Consider the following 19,875-nt stretch of genomic DNA (forward strand, 5'->3'; position numbering starts at 1 on the left):
TTAACTTGGATAATTATGGTCAATTTTTTTTAATTGCAAAATTGTAATATTTGGGGTTTTAGAGTGTATTGAGTTGTGTAACTTGTGATGTAAATAACTATCCTTTATGTGGATTTTTTTTGTAATAACAATAATGATGATAATATTAATAATAATAATAATAATAAATAGAGGCAGCGCAGTGGCGCAACCTCAGCTAGGTCAGTTGGCATTTCTGTGTGGAGTTTGCATGTTATTCCCGTGTTCACGTGGGTTTCCTCCAGATGCTCCGGTTTCCTCCACAAGTCCAAAGACATGTGGTATAGGTGATTTAGATAAGCAAAAACTGTCCGTAGTGTATGTGTGTGAATGAGTGTGTATAGATCCTTCCCAGTGACGAGTTGCAGCTGGAAGGGCATATTCCAGCCAGAACATATGCTCGATAAGTTGGTGGTTCATTCTGCTGTGGGACTAAGCTGAAAAGAAAATGAATTAATAATGAAATAATAATAATAATAATAATAATAATAATAATAATAATAATAATAATAATAATAATAATAATAATGTTAAGGTACAAAATGATTAATTAAATGTAAAATAAAAAGTATGTTGTGTGACTAAACTGAATCAGCGATTTATTTATTTTTATTTGTTTTTATTTCTTTGGTGATCAACATCCACAAGTGCTTGTGCTGAACCAAAAATAGTTCTTTAATACATTTGTTGGTCTGAACCAGCAGACATTCTCAAGGACATAAGTGTCTATTTCACTCACTTTTCTTTCTCATTCTCATCCCAATTCCAGTAAATGTTTTTTTTTTTTCTCTCTCATTGAGATCACTCACCCCCATGCATGTGTGCGCAGGTATTTCAGAAAGCAAGGCAGTCACAAATGTACAAAGTTCCCAGTAATAATCCATTCGTTCTGTTCTGTGCTGATTCTGGGTCTAAGCCTGTACAATTATTCAAATCCCAGCTTTTAGCTGCAGCATACAGCTCCCCATGGGGCTCTGCCTCTCTAATCTTGCCTTTGGCCTTGCATTTCAAATGGAATTAATTCCCATAAGGAATGCATATGAAGAGAACCACTAGTGGCTAATCCTGCCGTTTAAGTTGCTGAAACTTACACCTGTCATGTTGTCGTAGGCGAGTGGTTGCGGGTACTGATAGCCGGACTGAAATCCACAGGGCGGCTCCTTCTCCCTTTCTCTTGTTTATCACCATCCCTCGCCAAAGAAGAGTCCCTCCTTCGCTTCTTTCCCCCCATGCCTTCTGAGACGAGAGATTGCACGTGTTATTACGGAGGATATGAAGGCTTGGAAAGCGAGCGGTCGCGTGTCAGCTAATCTGACAGCGGGTGATCTGTGGACTGTGCTCAGGTACGAGTTGGACCAACGGAAGTGGCACACACCAAATTGAGAATGTGTTTTGTATTCGGGTTACAAACACACAAGTGTGCTGGTTTACTCAATCTCTAATAGCGCATGTCACGTGGGACGTTTTTACCTGAGGGTGATGAAATGTATCTCTTCCAGTGTTATCTGGTAATGTGGATAGTTTGCGAGTCCTCAAATGGGAGTTGGAGAGTGTGTGTAGTTTGTTTGAGGAGAGGGAGAGGATTTCAGTTGCAGCTGGTGTGTGTGTGTGTATGTATGTGAGATCTCTCGTTCCTCTCTTAGCTGTAGGCGCATAAAGTGAGGATCGGTTCAGGACACAAGCCCATCTGCACACAAGCCCCAGGTAACACGAGCAGCAGCCCAGTTCATCAAATGCTCGCACACACACACACAAACGGGACCGCTATGACTCCCACATGTGCCTCATTACGAACTCTCTGTCTTTTTCCACTTTTAAAACTCTCAGCAGTCTGTTCTTCAGCAGTCAGTCTGGGTGAGGGAATGTGTGCTGGAGTGTAATGATGCCTGTTGCCGTTCGGGTGCTTGGCCTAGCGGCGCTGGGCGTGCGTGTGTGTATCTGTGGGTAATTGAGTGGATGAAGAGGACTGGCTGGCTGGAGCTTTGCTTCGTCCTCTCTAGATTTGGAGTTACCCTTAGCATTAGCTTTAGTGCTTGCAATTGCTGGGCCAAATGCCAGGCTGCATGAGAGAGTGTGTCTGGTGTCTCTCCCCTCGGTGTAGGCACCATCTGCCTGCTTGTCCTCCAGGACGTTGCCCGTCCCCGCTGGCCATCTCGGGCCAGGCTTTGTGGGTGATGGACTGCGGGCCTCCTGGCAGGTGTCTGAGAGACCCAAGGCTGTGGGACCCTGGTCCCTTACTGCCCAAAGAAACCCACCCTTCCTCTTAACACTGCAGCCCTCTGCCGGTCAGACTAACATGAGAACAACCGATCTGGCTCCAGTTCCATTTATCTCTTTTGTTCTCTTATCTCTCTCTCTCTTTCTCTTACTTTCTTCTTCTTCTTCTTCTTTTTCTTCTTCTTCTTCTTCTTCTTCTTCTTCTTCTTCTTCTTCTTCTTATTATTATTATTATTATTATTATTATTATTATTATTAATTATTCATTTATTTTCTTTTCGGCTTAGTCCCTTTTTTAATTTGGGGTCGCCACAGAGGAATGAACCGCCAGCTTATCCATCATATGTTTTACACAGCAGATGCCCTTCTAGTTGCAACCAATAACTAGAAATCACCCATACACTCTAGTTCACACACACACACTATGGACAATTTAGCTTACCCAATTCACCTAGAGCGCATGTATTTGGCCTTGTGATGGAAACCGGAGCACCCGGAGGAAACCCATGCGAACACTGGGAGAACATGCAAACTCCACACGGAAATGCCAACTAACCCAGCTGAAGCTCATACCTTCTTGCTGTGAGGCAACAGTGCTAACCACTGAGCCACCGCACTGCCAATAATAATAATAATAATAATAATAATAATAATAATAATAATTTAGTACTTTTATATTTTTACACGGTATATTGGAAAAACTAATTTCAATTTAAGACACTAATGATTTTTTTAAATTAGTTTGATGTCTATTTTGGCACCATTGTCTTAATTCATATTATTAATAACATCATCATCATGATCATCTTTATTGTAAGATTTACCGGTGTCTTGTTTTGATTGTAGCAGTTGTCAAAAATAGAATGCATGCTTTTTAAGTCTTTAACTGACATAACAGTGTGGAGAAATGTGAGAAAGAGAGGGAAATGGGATTGAGAGATGGTGTAGTTGGATTCAAACCTACGCAGGTTTTCCCTGGTGTAAACCCTCAGCTCCTATGCGTGCAAGCATGCATGTTACAGCTGTGCCATACCTCCAATTCATTGTGGCTTTTTGTTTGAAAATGACCGTTTAGTTTACGTATCCCTGTGCCATTACTGCAGCATTTACCTCAACCACAGAGCGAGAATCGCTTAACTGACCAATCCAAACATTTAAAGAACTTTACAGTCCATTTCAAGCGTGCCACAGAAAGCTTTCCAGCGCTAAATGCCTGATTTCTGTTTTCTTATAGTATTCCATTTCTGAGATGGTGGCTTATATATGTTGTCAGCTAAGCAAAGCAGAGTGCAGTTTGTGGGTATTTTGTGGGATGTATTTTAATGGATGGTTAACCATCACATCCCTATCGTGATCGCCATTGCTTCTGGTGAACGCCAGCTGTCTCATAAACACACAGACTTCTAGACGCATTCACTGACTCAACAATACAATAACTTCAGCCGTCATTCTTCTGTCCAACCACTTACAAGCTGACCAAGTTTAATTGGTACGCTTTACCAAAGCCCTTCTTAATGTTCAAGGGCTTGGAAAGAAAATGCATGGTCAGGGGTCAAAAGCACTTTTTATTAATGTTTATTTTGATTGTAGAAAAACAATCTGTTATTGCACTATGGATGAATGAATGAATGATTGATTGATTAATTGATTGATTGATTGATTGATTGATTGATTGATTGATTGATTGATTGATTGATTGATTGATTGATTGATTGATTGATTGATTGATTGATTGATTGATTGATTGATTGATTGATTGATTGAACACGCAACCAAGCAATGAACCAATCACTCATCCAAAAATTTGTTTCTATGAAACCTTGAATTTGCCTTGCTATTGGTTTTCAAAAATTAACTTATACTGAAGTGAGTTGTCTAGAAAAAAGATTGATTGATTGATTGATGGATAGATCTGGTCTAATGCAAGTCACCTATAAACTGTTTAATAATATTAAATATAAATGCAAAATAATATAGCAGTGACATAAAGATATTTACATTGTAAGCATGTATTTTCCATCCACAAAAACATCTTACAATTTGTATTCAGATCTGAAATGTATTCATTATATTGTAAATTGTGTTATTTTAGCTAAAGCACACTACTACTAAAGCTAAAGCACACTATATTGTAGTTCAACTAGCAGCATGTGGCAAATGCCTTTCATTTGGCACTAATCCAAATGTGTACCATGTTTTGCTTGCTTGACATTAAATGCATTAAACAAGTTGCTTAGGAAAGTTGCAGCAAGTTTTAGATGACAAAAAAAAACATTCTGCAAAATAGGTTGAAGATATAGCACATGTTTTAATCATATTGGGCTATGCTGCTTATTTGGGTTTTGGGAGCTTGATTCCGTGAAAGCCATTCAATCAATTGCATTTTTCATTAACTCAGGAAGTGGTTGAAATTTGACCAGTTGCCCTGTTTACACCGGTATTTAGCATTGTCTACTTTTAATCGGATTGATGAAAACATACCTTATACCCTTTCATTATATTTCCTCTTTCTTTTCTTAAACTCACTCACTCATTCACTATCCTTCAGCTCAGTGCCTGGTTTATCAGGAGTCGCCCACAGCAGAATAAACCGCCAATTACAATGGCATATGTTTTATGTGGCAGATGCCCATCCAGCCACAACCCAGCACTGGGAAACACACACACGTGCATGCACTACGGGCAGTTTTATTTACCCAATTTACCTATACCACAAGTCTTTAGACTGTGAGGGCATCCAGAGCACCCAGCTGAGACCCATGCGAACACAGGGAGAACATACAAATTCCACACAGAAATGTGGAGCTGAAACTCAAACCAGTGACTCTCTTAATGTGAGGCCACCGTGGTGCTAACCACTGAGCCACCATGTCACCTCCCCCCCCCCTTTTTTTATTTATTTTTTTTATTTGTTGAGGAGACATGGGACATGTTCAAGCTCAAAATGGTGGCCACGGCATGAAAAACATCTTTCCTGGATGTTTCCTTCTAATTTTTTACACAATAACTTTTTACTTCCCTTCACTTCATTGGGATGTTCACTTTTATTCTGGATGGCAAGGACAGTGACTTTAACATCAAACGTATTTTATAGTATTCAATTCATATTAATTGTGATTTTATTCAGATCCAAAAATGTGCCAAAAGAACAAAGAGAATGGACTTTTCAGCTGCCATAGTTGCAACACTTGTGTCATTAGAACATGGTGTTCAACACACCACAATTTTCATTTAAAAATGTTTCAGGGCTGAACTCAGCCATGTGTTTGGTCTGCATGTTAGAAAGTAATATATGTTAAGCTTTATTGTGTGTGAGGGCAACAATACACACATACACTTGTATATATTGTCTGTGAGAACTCTATAGGTGAAATGAGCTTTAAAATGTTAAAATGACGGTATAACATGATTGCATTTTTATTAGATTATTTAAAAATTATCATATTTATGGGGCAACCATGGCATAATGGTTAGACAGTTGCACTTGTGATCCAAAGGCCGCAGGTTCGAGTTCTGACACCAGCACGGAGCACTCTCACCACTTGAGCAAGGCATCAAGCGCTGCAGCATTGGCTGCCCACTTCTCCGGGTGTGTGTTCACTGTAAGTGTGTGTGTGTGTGTGTGTGTGTGTGTGCGTGCGTGTGTGCGTGCATGTGTGTGCACACCATAGACTGTAAAAGAAATGGACGTAGTATTCGTGAAGTCACCCATAGATTTCTGAAGAACGCAAAAGAATCTACAAATAGGCGTGGCCACCCGTCGCCGTTTGCCCAAACAAGGGCAAAGAGGCGGAGCTACAGACACCTGCGAGCATTTTGCTTAGACAGGCTTTTCTTTTGGAGAAATACTTAATACGTAAAGCCACATAAAACAAAACAAAAATATGATGTACTGTATATGCTGAGTTCAGGGGCTAATCAGCCAGAATCAGCTGAGATAAAGTGACGGCGACCAGCGAGACCTAGCTGTCACTCAAGTGGCAAGCCCTTAATTATACAGACTTAATATAACTTAAAATAAACAAAATGGATGAGTTATAAAAAAAAAATTCAGCTATATGAATCAAAATCGTTCTTTGTACCAGGCTGTAAACACCTTTTTTTCTGCTGTGAAGTTGGCCATTTTAACAGCGGGGTCAATAGAAATTTGCTCTATTATGGAGCCAGGACTAGTGGAATTTCAATGAGTGGCAGTTTCAGTTACTTTCGTATTTGCTTCACGAGGGAAAGCGGGAGGTTGTGATTTCAGCTGAGTTTAATACAGAGCACAAATTTCAAGTATGGGTCAAAAGCATGTCATGATGGCCATGTCATGACTTTAGTTTCCATTACTTATATGTAAATATTATGCTTCTTCAGTGTAAACAAATAATTTAAAAGATTTGTTTTAATTTGGTTTAGATTTTTTGTTGTGTATAGATTAAATATTATATAAGTTGCTTTAGGTGTTGTTTATGTCAAATAAAAACATAAAAAGTAACAATATTTATGTATTTTGTATAGGAGAAATTTCTCCTATCTACTTTTGTGTTCAGTAAAATACAGAAACCCATAAAGATTTGGAAGCACTTGAGGGAGAGTAAACAGTGTGTACTTTTTTATTTTTGGTTAAACTAACACTTGTCTAGCTAAAAGCTAAAATGATTCCTAAATATCCCCTTTCAACAACGAGTGGATAGCACTTAATCACATTTCAACCAATTGTCTTCTTGAAGAAAAAGCTTGTTGAGCTGCTAAGAGGAGTCCTTGGTTGTTCCAGACGTCTTCATTTAGACTCATTCTGCACATTTAGCCCATGTGCACAAATCTCAGTGTCACATTGTGCACAAATATTTATCTAGGCCCTTTTAAGTACAACTTTCTGGAAGATACAGAGGGAGGAGTGTAAGAGAAACAGCCTGCTGGGCCTTGACCCGTCCTGAGCTTTCCAAACCCATGGCTGAGACTGGCAGACACTCAAGTGCACTGCTCGCAAAAGGAGAAAAATGGCCTTGTCTGCTGTAAATCTTTTAAGCATAGCAGTTGAGCGGTGGGTGCTGGAGCGGTGCAGTCTGGGATAGCTCTGTGGTTAGGAAGGCTGTCGGGGTGAGAGGTTGGAGCTGGCAGTCTGGTGGAGTCCATCTCTCAGCCAGAGCGCCGGACGTACGGGGCCAGACAGGATTCAGACAGCCGGCTGCGTGTCACACGACAGATTGAGACGTCAGATCGCAGCTCACGCTCCAAATGCAGGCCTTGGTCTTAATGCAATGCACATAAATATATTGGAGAACACGCGCTGGATGCCGGCCATGACAGCGCGGCTGCTACTTTGGCTTCTCTCGATGCAGTGGGTAAACTTTTGCCAGATCAGACCTCTGAAGATGAGCCGTGGCTTCTGGCCTGATGGATATTAGAACTGTGCTGAGGATGTTCTGTGACGCTGAGTCTACAGATGAATGTTTGTGGTAGGTTTTGACATGTTTTATTGTTTCATTTGCTGGTAATTCTTTACAATAAGGGTCCTTTTGTTTATATTAGCTACATTAATTAACAAGAAATAATGAAAAATACTTTTAAAGCAGTTATTCATCTTAATGTTAATGATGTTGTTTGTATTTACTTATGCATTATTGAAAGTTTGTGTCCTGTTTTAATTAATGGATTTATTTTTTTTGTCATTAACAGTTTATATTTTTCCTAACTAACATTGATGAAACTTTATAAATAGTGTAATAAATGTGTTTGTTAGGATTAGCCAAAGCATTAACTAATAGGATCTTATCAAAATGACACTAAGGACATTATAATTATACAAAATAATCTATTTAAAATTAGGCTATTTTCAACTTTCTATTCATCATCTACTCCTGTGGGGGAAAGTAATATTGTTTTTCTTATTTTTCAGCAAGTATTATTAATCTGTTTCTGCTATTTATAATACTACATATTTCTTGAAGACCAAATCATCATATTAGATTTGTTATTTCTGGCAGATCAAAATTCCAAATCACAAGAATTAATTACATTTTAATGTATGCATTTAAATAAAAGCTGTATTTTTTAAATTGTAACTTTTATCTGTAATACTTTGTTACTTTTTTGTTTAATTTAGATTAGGTGAGCAAAGGGGACTTCTTTCAAAAAAAAAAAACTAATGAATGAAATAATGAATGGTCAAGCATTAATAATAGTGTAGAATAATAAAATAGAAAAAAAAAATGTTTGTTTGAATAAAGTATAAGGTCTAGGTTTGAATAAAGTATAAGGAGTATAAGGTCACCTATTTTACCCCCTTTTCAAGATTTATTATAAGTCTTTTGTGTCTCCAGAATGTGTCTGTAAATTTTCAGCTCTAAACACCCATCAGATTATTTATTATACTTTTCAGAATATTGGGATTTTCTGCTGTTTAATGCTGGTTCTTCCTGACCAACCTTCCCACGTACCTGTCAGAGTGTGCCTCAATCTCCGGCTGTGAGATAAACAGCACAGTGACATGCACGATTAACTTTGCACTCTTTTTGCACACAAATGTGCCAGGATACACGTTAATATCCACTGCTGTATGGATATCGGTTACTGTATGTTCATGTACAAAATAAACCTGATTTAACATCCACAAACTGGGATTGAAGCATCTTTTTTTATAATTGTACTGAAATGCGGCTGTGGTGATATGTAAAGTTGAAGTAAATCGCTGTTGTAATTCAGTACAAACATGCACTGTTTTAAAAACGTTTAAGCTTGTAAAACTCATTCTTGATTACATTTGATGATGACTGATGATCGATTACAGCGAGCTGAACAGATCTTTTAATCCTGGTTGCTTTGCCCCTGTCCTGTCAGGTTGATTATATGTGTTATTATGGATATATGTTAATACGCGGCTGTCAATCAATTCATTGGGAAACCGCACTCCTACATCTTGTTGCAGTGGGCCTCAAAATTTGAGGGATTTGGATCCCATTTTAACGTCAATACATTTAAAAAAAGAGACTTTTTGTCTTTATATCACCTCAATATGACCGTGGACACATTATATTTAATTGTTACTAATTAATTTTCACATTTAATTGTTACTTATTGGGTATTATACTTGTGCTGCTCTCTTTTTGTTGTGCTGGGGAAAAAACTGTAGAATGGTTGCTTGACTACATTGTTCTCTAAAATCAAAGTAAATTTTAAAGACTGACCAACCCTCATGACTGATGTGATGCTTACAGTACAGTATATAATGAAAATGTGAAGCTTGAAATCATTTTAAAATGAAAAATATACAGTACACTTTAGACCATTCAGCATTTTCAGGCTCTGGGCCTCTATAAAAATGTGGATGACTATTTATATATTTAAAAAAAAATAGAAAATACATAAAATATCTGCTATATTTTTGTATGATATAAAAAAGATTGCTCTATCGCTTCACTCTCTCTCTAAATCCACACACTGCTTCACCTGTGAGAGTCTCTTTGTTGTTGAATGCTGAAAGTGAGCTGTGAGTCCCCTAGGAAGTTTCTACAGACAGACTGACCTCTGCTCCTTGACCTTTCTGAAGGCTCCATGACCTGATCCAGAGCAGAGCGACGGCCCAGCTGTGTGGAAACGTCACATGTTGCCTGCTTTGACTGTAAGGATTGAGACCTCTGGACTTCTCCTTCCGCCTCATCCTGTCATCCACTCCCCCTCTTCCCTTTACTGCTTGAGAACAAAGTCAGCTCCTGTCCTGTGTCTGCAACGAGATCATCCAGTGTCCACAGTGTGTGCACATTTGTGACTGAGAGATAGACATTTACAATAGCTTCATAGAAGGATCTATAATAACTTGAATACATACTACGCTGTAGAAAATGCTGGGTTCCACACAATTCCTTTATGTCCCAACACAAAAAACAAAACTTAATTAATTGTACAAATTCAAGTGCCATTATGTTGTCCTAGGAAATGTGTTGTTTCAACTTATTTTAAATAAATAATTTGAACAATCAGCAAAAGATAAAATTTTTGAATGTACACTGTAAAAATTTATATGATCATTTAGTACAGCATATGTTTTTGAGTCATTATAATGTATTAAACTAAGTTAATCATGTTATAACCTTTTAAATAAATAACCTTTTAAATACATTTTTTAAGTTACACAAGCTGCTTTAAGTCAGTTTAACATAATATACAGTTGAAATCAGAATTATTAGCGCCCTTGTTTATTTTTTCCCAAATTTCTCTAAACATAATAGTTTTAATAACTCATTTCTAATAACTGATTTATTTTATCTTTGCCATGATGACAGTAAATAATATTTGGCTAGATATTTTTCAAGACACTTCTATACAGCTTAAAGTGACATTTAAAGGCTTAACTAGATTAATTAGGTTAAGTAGGCAGGTTTGGGTAATTAGGCAAGTTATTGTATAACAATAGTTTGCTCTGCAGACAGTCGAAAAAAAATAGCTTAAAGGGGCTAAAAATATTGACCTTAAAATGGCTCATAAAAAATTAAAACGACTTTTATTCTAGCCAAAATAAAACAAATAAGACTTTCTCCAGAAGAAAAAATATTATCAGACTTACTGTGAACATTTCATTTGGGGAATATTTAAAAAAGTAAGAAAAAATCAAAGGGGAGCTAATAATTCTGACTTTAAGTTTAATGGACTCATAAGGTTAATGTGATTCAGCTTAAAAATTTAAGGCAACCAGGATTTTTTACCAGTGTAGGTGCAATGGATATCTTTAATAACTAATTTGATTAGTTATCTGTGGAGGCTATGTGTCATGATTGAGGATGTATTTCATGATTGAGGAGTGAATTCCATAAATGTTTGGCCATCTTCTGCATTGTCAAGAAAGTTGCATACAATTTTAAATCAAGAAAATGTGAAAAATAAATAAATAATAATACAATTTTGAAAATGGTATTTGTACGCTATGTACTATGTGTCTCAGAAAGGTTCTTTTGATTAGATTCTCTTGTTTGCTTGCATAGACAAATGTACACGCAATTATAAGCAAACACCCATCTAATCAACATAATCCCTGTCTGCATTAACAATGTGACCACAGATGTGAATCAAGCAACTCTTGACTGACTTACTTTTATGTTAATACTGTATGTTAATAAGGGTTACAATCTTGGAATTATGCAGGGAAAACTCTGCATTGTTATTTAACTTTTTTTGTTTGTTTGTTTGTTTTTTACTACTTTAAACTTCAATTCCTTATCTGTTTTTATATAGACTATATGCTTTTAAGGTCTTTGTGAAATCAAAATTATTATTAATTGTTTTTAGGTGCTGGTATTAACATGTTAGCCTTGAGGTTATCTACAAGCTGGTGTACTCCAAAACAGTGACAGTATGCACATTTAGAAACATTCAAAGCTTTAGGTTTGTCATTCCTGGCAGAATTAATCAAGTTATTACAATCAAAGGTCTATCAAATGCTCTCAAGTATATGATATATCCCGCCTCTTCAAGACGCTATTGCTGGTGCAGAAATTGGTCATTCATGTCCAAAATCCTTCAAACCTAAAAAATCTGATCTGAGCTCTCTATGGCAAGCTCAAGGAGGGAAATACATTGCACACATGCATACAAAAGCATTATACAGGAAACTAGAAGTTTCAAAATTATCTCTCACACAGAGTTGTTTTTTTTTTATTTGGTGTAGTATAGGGAATCAGACAGTGAAATTATGATTTCATTTTGGGTGAACGGAGTCTGCTTTTACATGAACCGTGGTTCAGCCCAGAGAGAAGGCAGCACGGAGTGAATCATATGCACATGTTGAAATGGAACACAAAACGTATTGGACCCATCTGAATTACACAAAAAGCTGTGTATAAGAGTAAAGAAATTGTGAGTCAGAATCAGTACTATCATAGACTAGCTGTCATTAGTCTGATGCGCTTGAGTTCAACAGCTCGCTATGACTGGCAGAGTTGTGATAAGACTAAATGCTATTGGCTGTTTTTTTAAAGAGGGGAGGAGTTACTTGCTCTGCCGAATGTTTCAGTTGAAATTGTGTCAAACATTGAATTTATCTGTCTATTTAATTACAAATACACTGACATGAAAACATACTATTCTGATGATCAAAAATTGAAATATGATCTGAATCTTGAGTAGTTTAATCAAATAAATGAAGCCCTGAGACTTATTGACCCCAAACCATTTGAGCTTGCATGTCTCATCCTGATAGAGCATGCCATTACTGTAAATATCACTCCTCTATTTGAAAATAAAATAAACATTATGTTTGATTACAGAACTGCCGAATCAAGAACCGCTTTTCCAGCTTTAACCTTAAATCTAATTAAAGGCTATTCTGAACACTTTCATGTTTCCACTTCAATCTAGAGACCCACAGCCAAGAAAATCAAGCTTTTCTCAAGTTCTCATCTTACTTTTACTTCCACAAGGCTGCGAAATGTTCATTTGCATGTACACGGAATGGACAGCTGCCAAATACACAGGCCAAAAGTCTAGGTTACAGTGAAGAAAGGCCTTGTCACAATCTGTAAGCCTGAAACATCTCAGAAGGTCGCCCTCGGAGTGCGGAAATCATCGGATCGGCCCCCTCGCGTGTCCTGAGAGAGGAGAGGAATGCGTAGTGTTCGCAGCCCCTCTCTAAACACACTTCCATGTTCATACTATTATCCATTCTTCACGTCCAATTGCTCTGTTATGGTAATCGTCAGAAGCTCACCATGGCGTAATTACTTACAGCTGACTTAAGAAAGGAATATTCCACACCCCCACAGTCTGACTGCTGGCTTTTTCTGCACTATTAACCCATTCCTGTTTATTAATGCCTTCCTGCTAATGCAAAGGGGCCACTTCATGAGATCCATCATCACGCCAGGCCTATTAGCAAAGTGGCCCCACACTCGGGCAATATTTCTCAGTCCCCGTTGCTTTCTCTCTCTCCGGTCCTCTCGCGCGGCCGTTTAATTACCTCAGTAAACGGGCTGCCGTCCTATTAGCCTCTTGTTGCTTTGAGTTGCTCTTGTGAACATCAGTGGGGCTCTGTTTCCATGTTAGCGCGGGTTTGCTTTTTTTCCGCCGCGAGCGATCACAGCCCAATGTGATGCGCGATTATGAGACAATATAGGTATGTAATGAATCATAAGTGTTTTGCGAATGATCAGAGAGCCGCTTGTTTACATCAGGATTGTTTCCTGTCGAATGCTGCGTGTAAATCCTGATGTTATGGCATGAAGTCAATTCTGGGGACGATTTGCTGTCTTTTTTTCTGTGAGATCTCCAAATTTTTTTCCCTCCCCTTCCTCAATCATAACCTGAATAATTTGGTATTCACACCAATTTGCCATTTAGAGCTGTGCTAATAAGCTGAGGATTTATTGCATTAAGCATTGTGGTTTTGGCTGCGAATGGCAGAGCTGAGCTCCAGAGCCTCTCCTTTGATTCCAGTCATACACATCACCCTGCAATTACTGGACCTGATCTGGAAACTGTCAAGCATGACTGCTGCGTTATTGGAATTATTGCAATTACACACAGGTAATTGACCCACTATCAGCCAAGATGTTAAACTCTAGCTCGCTGGTGTAAGTCCCTGTTGAGCTCACTTCCGTCGTCCACTTTTTTTCTTTTTTTCTATCCCGCTCTTCTTCATTGGAAAAAACACTACAGGTTCTATTTTAAAGATCTAGGCGCAAAGTCTAAAGCGTATGGTGCAAAAGCATTAAGGGCATGTCCGAATCCACTTTTTGCTGTTTTAAGAATGGAAAAAAAGCTTTGCACCCGCTCACATGGTCTAACAGCTTCACTAGCGAGAAAACAGTTAGACCATCAGCAGCGCGAGGATAAAGATTGAGCCTCCTCCGTTTGGCCTCTATACTTTCTCTTTACTTTACTCCTTAACTTTCATGGAGTAAGGAAGCGGTGAAAACTCACTGAAGACATCCATTAGCGTGTACATCCTGTGTATATTAAGCATGTGTAAGTGTTTGAATCCACATATGCACATAAATAACATTTTGCGCTGGACTTTAGACCAGATTTTTAGATGGTCAATGGTGCAGTCTATTTCAGGTCCTAAAAATAGCAACGCGCTAACATTGCGCCTTATCCAGCATATGTTTTACGCAGGGTATGTCCTTCCAGCTGAAACCCATCACTGGGAAACATCCATACACACTTTTAGACTTGTGTGGGAAATTATTATTATTATTATTATTATTATTATTATGTGTTTATTTGCTTATTTTTTTCTTTCAAAATAACTATTAACAAAAGCTAAAACAATATTTAAGTTAAGGGTAAGTTGAGTTAGAGGATATGACAAAAAACAGTCATTATTTTAGCACAAATACATTATAAATGTATGCATGTATGAATGTATGGATGTATGCATTTATGTAAGTATATATAAATGAATGTATGTACAGTTGAAGTCAGAATAAATAACTATTTTTTTTATGTATTTCCCAAATCAATGTTTAACAGAGCAATGAAATTTTCACAATATGTCTGATAATATTTATTTCTTCTGGAGAAAGTCTTTTATTTCAGCTAGAATAAAAGCAGTTGTTTTTTTTTTAACCATTTTAAGATCAAAATTATTAGCCCCTTTAAGCTGTATATTTTTTTGATAGTCTCCAGAACAATCCATCGTTATCAAATGACTTGCCTAATTACCCTAACCTGCCTAGTTAACCTAATTAAGCCTTTAAATGTCACTTTAAGCTGTATAGAAGTGTCTCGAAAAATATCTAGTAAAATATTATTTACTGTCATCATGGCAAAGATAAGATAATTAAGTTATTAGAAATGAGTTATTAAAACTATTATGTTTTGAAAGGTGTTGAAAAAATATTCTCTCTGTTAAACAGAAATTGGGGTGACGCAGTGGCGCAGTAGGTAGTGCTGTCGCCTCACAGCAAGAAGGTCGCTGCTTCGACCCTCGGGTGGGTCAGTTGGCATTTCTGTGTGGAGTTTGCATGTTCTCCCAGTATTTGCGTGGTTTTCCTCCGTGTAGGCTAAATTGTCCATAGTGTATGAGTGTGGATGGGTGTGTGTGTGAATGTTTCCCAGAGATGGGTTGTGGCTGGAAGGGCATCCACTGCGTAAAAACATGCTGGATAAGTTGGCAGTTATTCCGCTATGGCGACCCCGGATTAATAAAGGAAAGAAAAGAAAATGAATGAATAAACAGAAATTAATAGAAACAGAAAAAATAAACAGGGGGCTAATAATTCTCACTTCAACAGTATGCATTTATTTATTCATTAAAAATTTATTTTTACAATAATTTATTTTATCTTAACTTTAACTTATTTAAATTATACCATAAAAATGTTTCAAAAAATTTGATACAACCAAAAATAAACAAGAAACACTTACACAAAAAAAATAAATAAATAAAGATGGAGGGATGGATGGATGGACGACGGACAGACAGAAAGACTATCCACTTGTTTAAGCTGCTGCTCGTTTGACTTGACAAAATAATATTTTACAGTATGACCACTTTTTAGTCATATCACACATTAAAGTGAATTTTTAAATAAAATCATGGTGTACACAACAGTCTCTGGACACCAATATTTTAACAATAAAAAAAAGAATCACTTTCTGGCCAGTGGATATTAGGTATGGGAATATAAATATATATATATATATATATATATATATATATATATATATATATATATATATATATATATATATATATATATATATATATATATATATATAGTAATAATGATTTGGGAAAGTATTACATCATTGTATAAATGTTTATTATTACCATTTGTTGCGTCTCGCCATACAGTGTGATGTAGCACTTGGATCCTGAAGCCGCTTCGCGTGACATCACACTTAACAGGCAGATAGAATCTACAACTCTGTATTGGAATCAAACAATGCATTTTCACTAATGCTAATAATGTATACACAAGCAGCCTGAACAGTCTAACCACAGTCAAAATATCAGCTATTTTATATTGAACAGTAAAACTTTTAAACGTTGCTTCCAACTCTTATGGAGGCTACTGACCATTATCTCCTCTGAGCTTGCAGGTCCCAGTACTGCCCTCCTCACGTCCCAGCCATCCTTCATTACTGTCACACACAGTACATTGTAGATCTCTCTCTCTCGCTCTCTCTCACCTCAATACAGAAGAGTGGACGCACAGCCAATCAACTGCAACAAACTCACATCTGAATTAAGCTGTGTAAAACAGGCCCCAGGGCTGGTTGCTAAGCAGTGAGATGGGCTTGCCGATTTCCACAGGGACCCAGAGGACAGTGAGAAGGTTTTTTTTTTTTTTTTGTCTTCCTCATGGATGGGAAAAGCAGAGGACATCGCGAGCAGTCCCTGTAATAATGAGACCTCACGTCCCCAGCCAAATATCGCCTGTGTTCGGAGAAACAGGCGTGAATGCAGAGCGTGATAATTAATACGTGCCCAGATGCGGGGAGGGTTGTGATGCCGATAACCTCTCCTCACCTCATATGAAAAGTACTGTTTGTAGCGCCACAACACAGCAGCAGTGTTTACGGCTCAGCGCAAGGGCGCAGAGTGTGATTATTTTCCCTGCTTGTGTTGTTTGGGCCGTTTATTATATTCAAGCGAGTGTGTCGCAGCGGTTTGTTTCTTCCTGCTTGTTGTTGCGGCCAAGGGGCCAAATTAAGGCTATTGTGTGATCCGTCTCCATGGCCATGTGTTTTGGTAAACTTGGGGTCTATGAGTGCGGAGGCTGCGTTTGTTGAAGAAGAGCACTTGAGCTTGTCTGGACTGGGTTCATTTTTCTTGGTATTACTTCGTGGCTTGTTGTTTAAGCGAGGGGGGGGCTATATCGACCAGAGTGGCCACAAAGTGACTACTGTTGTTCTGGCAATAAACACTTGATGAGAAAGAAGATGTATGTGTAGCCTATTCGAAAGTGGGTGAGAGTTTTGATATGCAAACTAACTATTTCCCTTGGTTCCAAAAGGGGTTTCAGAAGGACTGATTTTAAATTAAATTAAATTAAATTAAATTAAATTAAATTAAATTAAATTAAATTAAATTAAATTAAATTAATTAAATTAAATTAAATTAAATTAAATTAAATTAAATTAAATTAAATTAAATTAAATTAAATTAAAACATGCAGAGTTCAAACATCTGCAATAGACACATGAAAAATACCCGAAATACTGATTCATCTGACCAGAGTACACATTTCCCAGATGCCTCAAAGCCCAGAGAGATCAACGGCGCTTCTAGACACTGTTAACATATGGCTTCAATTTGGCACAGTACAGTAACTGCCATTTGTGGATGTATCTATTGTAGAACTTGGTTTGCCAAAGTAGTCCTGAGTCCATGTGGTGATAGCACTTGATGAATGCTGATTTTTGATGCAGTGCCACCTGAAGGATCAAAGATCATGGTTGTTCAGCTTTGACTTGACCTTTACGCACAAAAATTCATCCAGATTACTTGAATCGTTTGATTATGTTATGCACTGTTGAAGATATCCAAATGTCTTCCTATATTCCTTATTTCAATCATTTTCTTACGCATTTGTCGGCAAACTGGCTATCCTCTGCCCATCTTTGCTCCTAACTGACTAGACCTTTCTTGGATGCTGCTTTTGTACCAAATTATAATTACAATCACCTGTGGACATCAACTGTATAAAATCACTTCATTATTTAACCAATTCACCTGGTTATTAGTCCTAAAATATTCCTGTCCCAACTTTTTTTTTTAAATGTGTTGCAGGTCTAAATGAAAGGATGTATATTTACAAATGAAATAAAGTTGACCAGACAAAACATGAAACACACACACACACACACACACACATATATATATATATATATGTGTGTGTGTGTGTGTGTGTGTGTGTGTGTGAACATGATTCATTTAAAATAATAAAAATGTATTCCCTATCATTTTTTAATCCTCAATTAATTAATAGGCAAACAAATAAAGAAGCCATTCTGACTAAAACCTTTTGAGCGGTAGTCTACCTACAATAACAAAGTCAAGTAAAGGAGTTCAAGCCTTCTCATTTATGGCTCCTAAACTCTGCAATAGCCTTTCTGATAATGTCCGAGGCTCAGACACACTCTCACAGTTTAAAACTAGATTAAAGACCTATCTTTTTAGTAAAGCATGCACTCAATGCATCACATAGCGGTATGATGCATGAATGTGCTCCATGCATCTCGTTTATACTGTATACACTATGAACAGCAGCTACGCTAATTATTCTCTTTATTCTCTATTTCCACCTGGGGATACTCATCCCGAGGCCCCCAGAGATTATTTAGTGCCATTGATGCGAACCAAGGCCTGTGAAGAGATGATCCCAAGGTTTCCACAATCCCGGACCAGGCTGTATCCTGAGCAGCTGCTGTGGTGGTCATGGAGGAGTAGAGAGCATGAGACTGTGAGTTTTCAAGGACAGATGAGTCTCAGCATTCTCCAGCCTCCGGCGCCTAGACTGCAGCTCTGCACAAGACGTTTGGCCATGGGAGAAATGGTATTGCCCAACTGAGCCTGGTTTCTGTCTAGGTTTTTTTCTTTCACTTTCGCCAATTGGTGAAGTTTTTTCCTCGCCGCTGTCGCCACTGGCTTGCATTGTTCGGGACTTGTAGAGCTGGGCATCGATGGATTGCTCTTCAGTGTTTGGACTTTCAGCAGTGAATATTAAACCACACTGAACTGAACTTAAACTCTGAAAACTGAACGGACACTGTTTCAATTCACTATGATCTTCTATGTGAAGCTGCTTTGACACAATCTACCTGTAAAAGCGCTATAGAAATAAAGATGAATTGAACTGAATGAATTTATCTTGTTCATTGTGATTTTATTTCATTTAGGAAGCTGTGAGTCCTGTGTAAAAAGAACAGTTTTTCTGTTTGTGTATGCTATTTTTGATGCTTTTATAGAAACATTACAGATAAACAATGCCGTCCACACATGTACTGAAGATGTAATAAATTAACAGACAAATGCATTTCTCTGCTTGTCTAAGTTTCTAATTGTAAGACTTTAATGTGTCCTGTTATGTAATAATGCTGTTGTGGAAATTCATGATAAGCAAAGACTTGACAATAAAAGAAAATCATCTTTTGTTTACCTATGGATTTGAGAGAGAGAGAGAAAGACAAAAAAAAGAAAGACTTTGAAAAAAAAGAAGAAAACTAGACCAAAAGTGAAATGACAGCATTGTGGAAACCATCATATTAACACAATTAGCTCCTGCCAGAGTCTGAAACTTGAGCGATTTTTCTTATTTAACTCATTAGAGGGGCCACAGCACCACTCTCACTCATGTCAATTCTGCATAATTACTTTTAAACAAAATCAAAGTAGCCACTATCTGGCATTCTTCGGCGTGGCTCATCGCTAAATTTAATTATGCGTTCATTTTAATAAATCCCATTTTGGATGAGAAGAGTCGTTAATAAGTTTCATTAACGCACCTACGTCTTAATCATCAGACCTGCCGCTTGCCGACAGGTCATTTCAAAGCAGTTCAACCTCAAATGTGAGCACCCGCAGGGCCGTTTTTGAAGAATGATGGGGCATTTCTATGGAGACGTTGACATGTGCATGGAATGTCCAGATGAATGTCCCATATTTTAACATGTTTGCTATGAACTGACAGGATTGTTTTTTTTTTTTGAATGCAG

This window comes from Danio aesculapii, chromosome 13 (assembly GCF_903798145.1).
Source record: "Danio aesculapii chromosome 13, fDanAes4.1, whole genome shotgun sequence".
Lineage (NCBI taxonomy): Eukaryota > Metazoa > Chordata > Actinopteri > Cypriniformes > Danionidae > Danio > Danio aesculapii.